The sequence below is a fragment of the Pantherophis guttatus genome, chromosome 1 (genome assembly GCF_059756535.1).
Source record: "Pantherophis guttatus breed Tessera chromosome 1, ASM5975653v1, whole genome shotgun sequence".
Taxonomy (NCBI): Eukaryota; Metazoa; Chordata; class Lepidosauria; order Squamata; family Colubridae; genus Pantherophis; species Pantherophis guttatus.
Window position 1 is genome coordinate 219,120,953 of NC_142063.1, and position 12,002 is coordinate 219,132,954.

General features: G+C 36.9%; 1 protein-coding gene and 1 long non-coding RNA gene across 4 annotated transcripts in view; one reads left to right on the forward strand and one right to left on the reverse strand.

The window, feature by feature from the left end:
* DLGAP2 (DLG associated protein 2) overlaps positions 1-12,002 on the forward strand; it is a 459,052-nt gene that overhangs the window by 138,308 nt on the left and 308,742 nt on the right. The gene's annotated exons all lie outside the window — the stretch shown is intronic.
* Positions 1,968-9,873, reverse strand: LOC117676934 (uncharacterized). The gene is made up of 2 exons (XR_004594573.2): positions 9,653-9,873; positions 1,968-2,257 (listed from the first exon to the last, which is right to left on the reverse strand). It is a non-coding gene; the product is annotated as an uncharacterized LOC117676934 (long non-coding RNA).

The following is a 12,002-nucleotide window of genomic DNA, read 5'->3' on the forward strand; positions in this document are numbered from 1 at the left end:
TAAGCCTAAGTGCTATTGCTATTGGCTCAGCCAAGCAAATTTGGCAAAGGACAGTTGAACACATCTTATTCTACCCTGTTTCTCTAAGTCGCCTCTTTATCCAATGCTAGACCAGAAGTGTGGGGGCTATCATTCCATCAGACACAGGAACAAATAGTATTTCTGCAAAACACTGTTTTGATGAAGTCTTCCTGCTCTTGATCCCACTCACGAATGTCCTCCCTATCTATTATTTTTTAATTAAAAGTTGGCCAACCTCTTAAGTTTAAGTAGAAATTGTAATAACTCCATTGGGAACAAATAGTTGTTTTTTAATAGTAAATTTTCTTCTGGCATTTTGGTGGGTTTGGATTTGTTTGTTTTTTGTTTGTTTGTTTTCATTATGTTGCATTATTGTTTTTACTGGATGCCACCCAGTATCATTGTAGAGTTTAGAGTTCGCTATTATAAGTGACTAGAATAAAATAAATACACAAGAGGCTGTATGTTAGTATCTGTTTTGCTACGTTTTTAGTGATAAAAAATTTCTTCAACCCTCCTAACAATACACTGAACTGTAAACTTTGGAGGGCTTGATACAACACAGAACCCCACAAACGATCATAGTAAATTAATAGTTTTTGGATATATTTTTGGGGGTGGGGTGGGGGTAGGAGAAACAAAATCTTCTTGTGATACTTTCATTCTGCTCAAAAACATGCACCTCTTTTTCATCTCTTCACCTGCTCTACTTCAGAATGATCTAATTCCAGAATGAGTATACTGTCATAATGTTTGGTCAATATGATGGATGTTTCTATGTAGAAAATCAAGAGTCTGATGATAGTCTTTCATTGTGCCAGTTCAGAGGTCATACTCAGCAGCTCTTTGGTGTCAATGATAAAGAGAAACGGATGCTTTCAGGGTCATTGCCCAAGGGGCTTTGAGTGTTTCTGTAACTCTGCAAGTCTACGGTTTTGGCATACAATATGATGACTGATCAGGGAAGGGTTTATCTTTTTATATTACCCCTTTGCTGAATCTATGCGTTTACCAGCATAAAGCCAGATCAGGTGCTAAAACCGTGTGAAACATCTTTAGGTCTTCCTGGGTGGCCTTTGTGGGAGTTGCTGTAGAGCTGCAGGGGACTTCAGGCGAAATCAGCAGTTCTCAAAGGAACCATACTGCTTAAAGAGGAATTGAGACAGCTATGCCAAGGACCAGCCTCCAAGAGGGTATTTCCCAACAGCTCCATTGCTTTACTATGTCTGTCTGTCTTCCATTAAAGCTATCCTCTTGGTGGACTAAAGTGTCAATATGAAATGCAACAAATCTTTTAGAAAGTGAAAGGACTGGGCACAGTGGGAAAGCATGCAATGTGCATTCATTAGTTCCATTTTCAGAACCTGGTCTTTTCTGTTAAATGATGTTGGGGCTGAAAGGTGACTACTATTGAAAATTAAAGTAACCACTTTTGGGGTAGATGAGTTAGATAGTCAGCTTTATTATTATTTTGATTTTTTTGAGAGTCTGACCATTTTTTCTATCTCCCCCACCACCACCATTTTGTTTTAAAAACTGAATTGCTCTGAGGAACTAGTCTGCAAATGGGGACATTTTGTAGGGTTCTTCTCTAATATTCTATGCTCTGGTTTTGTTCAGAGCATAAAATACCCTCTTTCTGCAATTTGTTTAGAAATCTTTTTGCCTTCTTTTTTGTTCTTTGATTTTTATGAAACTGTATTCGGCTTAAAAACATTTCAGAAAAACAATCTTTTCCACATAGTTTTTAAGAACCATTTTAGGCAGTGTTGGCTCTAGCTGAGCTGCCAATAATTGGGCCCCGTTGGTGAACCATGTAATCAAATTCCACTCTCCTCAAATTGGTTTTATTGGATTTTTTCCACTCAAAATTTGGTACCCTACATGTGCCCTACATCATGACTTCATTTCCTGCATAAGGAAAACAAATCACATCTGAAAACCTGGGCCATTTAAAAACCTGATTTTATTGGCAAAATTCTTGGTGCATTGAATAGCTTCATTGAAAATGGATGTTTCTTTGAAGAGATTATGTGACATCAAGCAGGTTTTTCAGGGATTATTCATTGATTATAGAAATGACATTTAAGGATGTGAATGTTAGGAATTTGCCTCAGTCTTTTCCCATTTTTTCCTCCCTTTGATAATTTGAATGGCTTCTTATAGTCATCACTGTCTTTTTTCTGTCATTTAATCTTGCAATCCTTTCCATTTATACAAAACTTCTATCTAGTCACTACAATGAAATGCAAAAAAGACACAATTATTATTTTTTAAATAGGAAAGAATGAATCAGCTATTTTCATCTTGGCTAGATTATTTTAATCATAACTACTTAAATTACTGCAAATAAGTCACTTGATGAGTCTATCATGTAAAAATATCATCCACCTCATGTTTTGCTTTCAATTACCGGTAATTATAAATAGTGGTTCCAGAATTTTGCTTTAACATCTATTTCCTAGGATCTAAATACTTTCCAAGATAAACCTAAGAGCTTCAATATTCCAGTAAAATGTTGAATTATCCCAGCCTTTCAACTGTAAGACACCATTCTGAATCACATTTTTTCTTCATTTCATCATTATTTTGCCATAAGACAAGATGAAAGGGGCTAAACTTTGAGAGACCGAAGCCCATAAAAAATTATTGTTTTTTGAATTCTGAAACGTCTTCAATAGATTAAGGGGAAGGGGGAATCAAAACTTAGAATGAACATTTCCCAGATATATGCCTGCTATATTGATAGCAAGAGACAACCCAAAAGCCTCATTATTCTTCATTGATGTGGAAGATATTGAAATCACCCATACATCAAAAATGTGAATTGAAGTATATTCAGTGAATGGCAAGCTGCAAATTGTGAAAGCGCTGCCAATATTTTAGGAGTGCCAACCACTAGACATAATCCTCAAATATGCTGAAAAGTCCTGTAGCCTTGATTTGGGATTGCAAAGGAACAAGGGAATGTCTACCACTAGGACATTGTGCCAGAGGAGTATTTTAAATTAGGATGCCATGTTTGTCCAGCTGTTTTCTCTTTGAATCATTTATAGATTTATAGTCTTTACCCCACTCTAAACTCTCTGATATAGGATAGATCCGGCAAAGTTTAGAAAATCAATTCAGACATTTTTCTTCTAACATACAACTTCATAGCATAAATAAATCTGTTGAAGATCAAAATATTTTGCAGTTTTTTACAAGACTCTGAAATACTAAGATATTTGTGCTTGTAATCCTGGCAGTTAAAATTATTAATTAATTAATTAAATCATTTAATTATATTGATTGATTTGATTGATTGATATGATGATAATCTTATTCTGCAAAACAACTCTGGATGGCTTGCAATAAAAGTCATAAATACTGAATATTATCTCTTACTAAATTGTATTATTAATTAATTAATTATAATTATATTAATTTTAATAGTGAATATTAAAATATTAGCAAGACAGATTAAAAACCCAAGGCAAGGACAGTATGGTGCTGACATAGCCTGCAAAAATCTATTTTATGGTGCTCTTTTTTATCACATGGATTAAAACTGAAAGGACATCCTGATAATATTAACTATCCTAGGCCTTAAGATGCATGTATGTAAGACTTGTATTTAAAATAAGACATGCAGACACAAGCAAAACCTGGATTAATGATTTAAAATTTGAAACCAAGTTTGATATTCTTCACAACTGTTCTGTGGAATGTTTCTCTTTGGAAAAAATTGTTTATAGAATTTTTTTTCCCCCCCCTTACTTCTTTCTTTTCCGTCCTTGGAAGCATTCTGCCACAATTTGGTCTTTCAAATGCAGTGCAGTGTATAATTTATCAAGGGCAAAGGCAAGCAAGTGTTAGTAGAGACATAAAATAGTGCTGGAGAAAGACATTTCTTTTCTCACTGTATATACCCACACAGCTATGGCTTTGCTTTTCATCTCTTAGTCTTGTTTTAGCTTTGGATGGCAAATGGACAGAGAAAAGACCATAGCAGTACTCACTGCGTACCTGCTAAAATGATTAACATTAATTTTAATTAACAACAGAATAGTTATCCTCAAAATATGTGATGAGAAAGCAAGGTTTTCAAAGAAAATGCTGAAGTTCACAAAGCAGTTTTAAAGGTCAGATTGCAGGGGGATGTGTTCTTGGCAAGGGATTATGTCTAAGAGTTATGATCAGAACTGAATATTCAGCCATAATTTGGAAGTCTCCCATAAGGAACTAGAGGGCTCCATGCAAGTCTTGCGATCCTGTATTGGTTGAGTTTATCTTTCTTAGGTAACAAGCATAATATAAAATGATTAAATAAATAAAATATGCATTTTTGGGAAGGGAAATTGGGGATTTTCCCTAACAAAGATCTAATTCTGACAGTGGAATTATTTTCCCTTCTTCCTAGAGATGGCTTGTGGGCAGGGGTGAAATCCAGCAGGTTCTGACAGCTTCTGGAGAACTGGTAGCGGAAATTTTGAGTAGTTCAGAGAACCTGTAGCGGAAATTTTGAGTAGTTCAGAGAACCTGTAGCGGAAATTTTCAGTAGTTCAGAGAACCAGTAGAGGAAATTTTGAGCAGTTCAGAGAACCAGTAGCGGAAATTTTGAGTAGTTCAGAGAATCGGCAAATATCACCTCTGGCTGGCCCCAGAGTGGGGTGGAAATGGAGATTTTGCAATATCCTTCTCCCAGGAGTGGGAAGGGAATGGAAATTTTGCAGTATCCTTCCCCTGCCACGTCCACCAAGCCACGCTCACAGAACTGGTAGTAAAAAAAAAAAATTGGATTTCACCACTGCTTGTGGGGGCAGCAACAATAGCAATCTGTTAGGATGAGAAAAAAAGCAATCTACTTTGATCTTGGAGAGAGTGCTTCCTAAGAGGTTCTTTACTGCTAAACAATGGAGGGACACTTAAAACACTGCAAATAAGTCATCAGATGACATTAATTCCACATTCAATGCAGCAGACTGACTTTTTAAAAAAATTAAAATGTAAATCTTAATTTTAGCCAATAACCTAGTTCATTCAAACCTTATGGACATGGAGCCACAGTGTTGTGGGGTTGAAAGGGCCATTTAAGTCATCAATCAAATCTATCTTCTTGCTCACTGCAGGCATCCAAATTAAACCATCTCCAAAAAAAGCTCTAGATAGCCTCTGCTTGATGGCACCTGGTGATAGGAGCTCATTACCTCCCTCGGTGGTCATTCCCATGACCAAACTTCGCTTGTCGCTTTGAGGGTTTTTTTCAACTGGCAAATTCAACTGGAATTTGCCCACTTGTAAGTTAAGACAAATATTCCATGACTTTGGGGGATCATAGAGCTTAGATAATGACTCTCTTCCCTGTGACACTTCTTCAGCAACTTCTTAAATCAGGGATCTCCAACCTTGGCAACTTTAAGACTTGTGGACTTTAATTCCCAGAATTTCTCAGCCAGCTTTGCTGGCTGAGGAACTCTGTGAGTTGAAGTCCACAAGTCTTAAAGTTGCCAAGGTTGGAGACCCCTGTCTTAAAGAGTGCTATCACATCCCTCCTGGTTCAGGTCTTCTCAAAACTAAATATGCCTTGTTTGTTCAGATGTTCAGCCCATGGAACATCCACATTCGCTTCCTCCAGTTCATCTGAATCCTTCTTACATTGTCATGGTTGTAACTGGGACGTTTGGATGCCACCTCTATTAATACAGCCTAAAACTGCACTGGGATTTTGTGTTTTCAGCCACATCACGCTGACGGCTTATATTCATCTTGCGAATTGGTATGTGAGTGCATGCTAAGGCACCCACTGGATTATTCTTCAGAAATTTCTTCTCCTTGCTTCTCCAGGAATGGGTCGAAATCTCTCAGTTCAATAGAGATTTAACGATTAAATGATCAAGTCATTAAATTAAGGAAGTATTTCAGATTTTGTGAATACATCATATGTGTTTTACATTTACCCGCAAGAACCACTTTTCAACACCTTACAGCATGACTGTCCTTTCTAATTAAAGAGAGAGATTGAAAGAGAAAGATACAAGCCTAAGTTAAACTGAGAGACCAGATCAGTTAATGGCTTCTGTTATATTCTCCAACATGCTTCGATCTGGAGCACAACTGAGGAACAAAAAGGGTTTCATTTCATTCCTAACTCTGGGACCATCAAGGTAGGAAGGGTCAGGTTTATTTCCCTCTTTTGATATTCCTGCACTGTATTAGAAAACAAGTATTATTTTTCTCTTTGGATAAGAAATAGGAGAATACATATCAGACCTTCAAGGTAGATCAGACTATGAAACCAATGCCATGCAGGCAGTGGTGGGATTCAAGTAATTTAGCAACCAGTTCTCTGCCCTAATGATTTTTTCCAACAACCAGTTTCCCAAACTGCTCAGAAAGTTAACAACTGGTTCTCCCCAAGTGGTGCGAACCGGCTGAATCCCACCACTGCATCTAGGTCAAAATGACTTCTATTGTAACAATAGAATCTTGCAAGTCTCGGGGTTTTTCCCTCTTCCTCCCTCTTCATATGAATTATGGAGGATCCTCCCTGCAACATTTTTTCAAGTTATTTTCTTGGCTTGGGCTCAGGCCCCTCTTATCTGACTACTGCTTTAGTAGTGACTCTACCTCCTGTTCTTAACAGTCATTCTGTCATCTGTCTGCTACATAATATTGTATACATCCCTCTTCTTTCTAATACTGGACAACTATACATTTTTAGTTGTGTAGATTTTAATAATGATTTTAATATGTATTTATTGGTTTTATATTTTAATTAAGTGCTAAGTGCTGCCCAAAGTCACTCTCTTGGAAGACAGGTAGCCATACAAATCATGGATGGATGGATGAATGGATGGATAGATATATAGATGATGGATGGATAGATAGATAGATAGATAGATAGATAGATAGATAGATAGATAGATAAGTGGATGGATGGATAGACAGACTAAACTAAGAAGCATAAAAAAGTTCTTCTCATTGATTTCCTTGCTCCTATGCTTATGATGACTCCCCTGGACATTTCCCCAGTAACCTCTCCAAATGTCAGTTCAGGAGAGGATGAACCGATGCCAGGCATATCTGAAGGGGAATTGGTCAATAGCTCTAAGCAGCTGTCTGAGAGGGATTTGGCTGAACACAGCTGCAGCAGGACAACCCTGAGGTTTCAGGTGGACCAGCTATAGCTGGTCAGTGATGAGGAAGAGCAACTGCCTTCTGGACAGAGAAAAGGCAGGAGCAGAGAAAGTCAGTCAGATTACTGACAGAAGAATGCCTCACCCTCTTTGATGGGCTGCACCGGAAGCTGGCTATTTAGCACAGCAGACAGATGGAGACAATGCTGGAAACAATATGTTCATTTCCTAGCTGTATGTTCTTGTCTTGAACTTTGGATTGTGTCTCTTCAGCTATTGCCTTGCCTTGCCTTGCCTTGCCTTTGCCTTTGCCTGTGAATTTGCCTTTGTCTTTGCCTTGGGAACTTGCTTTTATCTAGTGAACTGGACTTGCCTTTGTCTTGAGGACTAGTGTTGGCTTCATTTAAGTAGCTGTGGAACCAGTGGTGGGATTCAGCCAATCCGCACCACTTCGGGAGAACCGGTAGTTAACTTTCTGAGCAGTTTGGTGAACTGGTTGTTGGAAGAAATCATTAGGGCAGAGATCCGGTTGTTAAATTATTTGAATCCCACCACTGTGTGGAACTCATTGGGGTTGAGCTGGTGCTTGCACAGGGAACTGCTGAGGAATACCAATTCAGGCTCAAAAGCCTTAATAAAGACTCCCTACACCCATGGTGTGTGTGTGTGTGTGTGTGTGTGTGTGTGTGTGTGTGCATGAATGGGACAACACAATGCTGTGCTTCCATACAACAGAGACAAGTATACTGATTGCTTCGTGTGGGAATATCTACTGGAAAATGTAATGAGAAAGATATCTCGTTGGATGTGTTAGGCTCTGAACATGAAAGACAACAAGCGATGTGTTAGGGTCACATATCCTTTCTGAGAAGAAGTGATGAGAACCCCATGGGCATGCAAATAGAGAAGTTATGCTTTTTCTTTATAAATATATCAAGAATGGCTGGAGATATTCCATAAGGATTTTAAGGTTAGTCAAGAGAGAAGATTTTGCTTTGGTCAAGAAAACCAGCATCATAAAGATTTGGGAATGAGGCAGAAGAAGAATTGTATTCACATCTTGCTTCTTTCTATCTAGGTAATCTTAGACCATCTGTGATCATCCAGTTTTGTTGATAAATTATGGAGCCATTCACTTTGTGAAGTCTGAACATTGTTTTTATAGTTTATACTGACAATTTAGAGAATGTTGGTATCACCTTCAAGTGAATTATAGATTCCTCTATATTTGAAAATCACCTTTTTATGACTCTGTTTAAATTAATCCATTATCGTAACAGTTACTGGACTCACTCAGAGACTATTGAAATATACTGTCAAACTTTCTTAGGGACTAACCTCTTGGGATCTTCAGCACAAAGTATTAGTTTTAAATCATTCTCTGAGGCAAAAGGTACTTGTTCTCTCTCTCTTTCTCTCCCCCCCTTTTTTTTCTTTTTTACTAAAACACAGTCTTATTGCAAGTTAAAATAGACAAAATTACATGAAAAGGGTACAAAGTTGTTTTACCAGGTCACAACATTCCTACAATAAAATAATTAGCTTATTTCCATATGAAGTCATGTTAGTTAAGTAGTATTGTTAGTTATAGTCAGATACCAGCTTTTATTACATATAAGCAGAGTATGGGAAGTAAAACTATAAGGAAGAAAGAATTAAGATTGAAGAATCATAATGATGTACAGATAATCATCAAAAAGACCAAATCATTAACACTTGGCAATTATGCAAAACATAGCTAATTTTCTGGATGTTTACCTTTTCCTTGGTTCACATTTATGTACCTGTGCAGGTAAACTATTTCCTTAACTGATATAACTGAACCATATCAAAAAGGAGGCTGAGTTGTCCATTTCATGGACTGATATAATTTTAACATGTGTTCCCTTTTCCTAATCTCATATTTATTTAATAGGTCATAAATATGACAGATGTTTGTTTGTTTGTTTGTTTGTTTATTTATTCATAAATTTTATTGGCTGCCCATCGTACCATAGGGTAACTCTGGGTGGCTTACAGCTACATAACATCTACAACATAAACAGTTAAAAACGAACATTAAAATTACGAGTACATAAGGTGAAATTACCCTACCCTTGTTCTACAATCATAAAATATTCTTGTACTGAACATGTTTATCAGCATGTCTATTCCCTCAAGAAAACATAAAATGATACTCCCAGTATCTGGGATATCTTTGCAGTGCTTTTTTTCACAATGTTTATTTCACTTTCTGCGAGTCTGCTTATTCAAGAACGAAATAAGGAAAGTATGACTTTTAACACCAGTCATTTTATGCTTCTTCCTAGTTTTGAATTTTGTTTTTGAAAGATCAAAATTACCTTCTTGAAAGAAAGGAATGAGACACTTTGGTTTATCAGACTAGTATTTGGTTTCATTCATGATTAAGAGAGAATAAAGTATGAGAGTTTTGACACTAATCTCCAGAAAGGCTCTTTCTGAGCATGATAGTGGTTTGTCTGGTGGGCCATTCTTCCCAGCCAATTACTTACAATATCTAGCATTTTATCCATATCACATGGAAGTGCTCTTCTTCTGGCATCCATGCCAATGGGGGGAGATAGAAAAACATTCTGATGCTTATGACCTGGTCCACAGGGAGAAATTCAGTTAATCATGTGTGTATGATTATTTGCCCATATTATTACAGTGTGGACCTAATAATCTTTTTGGCATCCATTTCATGTATAGACAGACATCTGGAGCACAGTAAGTGGGGAGTACATGGCAAAACATGTATGATGATATTATGTCCCACACAATGGCTTCTGCATTTGAGTCTGACATTAAGAGATAAATTTGAAAGGCCAGTGTTTATGTCATGATGTAAAAAGAACACAGACTACCAGAGTTGGAAGGGATCTTGGAGGCCTTCTAGTCCAATCCCCTGCCAAAGCATGAGACCCAATATGTTCTAGACAAATGACTGTCCAATATCTTCTTAAAAGCCACCAATGTTGGAGCACCCACAGCTTTTGAAGACAAACCATTCCACTGATTAATTGTTCCCTCTGTCAGGAAATTTCTCCTTAATCCTAAATTGGATATCTCTTTGATAAGTTTCCATCCATTACTTCTTTTCTTGTCCTCAGGTACTTTGGAGAACAGGTTGTTCCCCTCTTCTTTGTGTCAGCCTTTCAAATATTAGAAGATTGCTATCAAGTCACCCCTAGACCTTCTCTTCGTTAGACTAGATATACCCAGTTCCTGCAACCATTCATCGTATGCCTCAGCTTCCAGCCCCCAAATCATCCCTGTTGCTCCTCTCTTCATTCTTTCCAGAGTCTCAACATCTTTTTTGTATCCGTTTGCATGTTGTGATACTTTTATATTTGTGTTTTTGACCAGAAGTCTTCCTATCTAGGTCTTTCAGTAAGCGCAAAGAGGAAAATACTCATTTTCTACTTGCTGATCAGCCACTATAAACTTGGAGAAAGCATACCAAATTCTGTTCTGTTCTAGAGGTTCTTGGTACAGCTTTGCTCCCCAACTATATTCTTGTATTGTGGACCTGTGTTACAGAAACACCCTCACATTTCTATTCTGCCTCTGTCTTTCTCCCCTTTTTATTTCTTTTCCCTCTTTCTCATTATTGTGATTGTTTGTCACATGAAATACAGAACTCCTCACTGACTGCAAATAAAGCTTGTATTGCATTGGATCAGAGGTAGAGTAAGAAATGTGGAATGCTTTCTATGACATTAGCTGTTCAATCTTTCTTCCCAGAATTCTTTCTGTTTCTTTGGCCTAGAACCAAATGCGTTTTCTTGGAGATTTTCTGTATTCGATTCACTAATACTCTTAGCCAAATTAAATGGGATCCTTGGTCCCTTCCTCCACTTAATTATGCCTGCTCTTTGGAGACATAATAATGTTGCTTGCTTTTAGCCCAATTGGATACAAATGGAAGTAATTTTATTCTGTCGTGAATTTCATTCAAGCATTCCATTACAGACCCAAATTGGAGGCAAGTGTTTGGACTGAAAGAAGGCTTATATAATTTGAATAATTCCTTGTAGTTTTATGTTGGTTTAATTATTTATTTATCCCCCCCCTGAAATACTACAACATTGGATGCATTTTTAATATTAGGAAGCATAAAAAAAGTATATGGAGAAAATGCAAAGTGTGAATCTGAAAAAATATCTGTGCAATGCAACAGGTATGATTTTAAAAAGCAAATATTCCATATAATTCTGAAGTCAGAGAGCCTACAATCTGAAATGTTTAGGTAGGGGAATAGACTATAATGTGAAAAAAATGCAATCAGAAAGTTCTCCCTACTGTTTTTTTCTCTCTACTGTTTGAATTAAAATGTAAACCCTTTTTTATATTTGAAATGCTAATCCAACAAACATATGCCAGATGTCTACTAATGAGTTATTTAATTGCAGCTGTTCTCATTCAGCTGTTTTATTTTGAAACATGAAAGTAATAAAAAAAAATAAGGAATCTTGTTGGATCTATGTCCTATTAAAGGAGAGTAAGCACCCACCTGTTAAAAAGTTTGGAGTAGGAGAAAGTGAAAAGTACTTTACAGTATTTCACACAATAACTTTCAGTTGGTTTTGGTACAATCCTGATGATATCACTTCCTTGATGCCAAGAGTTGCTTCTCTCATTGATTCCAAAAATTCCCACACCTAACTTAGGAAATACAGGTTGTTTGCAAACAGATCAAATAGATCAGATCATCTTTCATTTACTGCAATATGGTGATCAGCAAAAAAAATGCCAGCTTTTAATGCTGACAGGTTAAAATAATATAAATGAAATATCCAAATGGAGACTGTGCAAAATAAATGAAATGCAGCAAATGATAGAATGCAGAATGTAGGAATG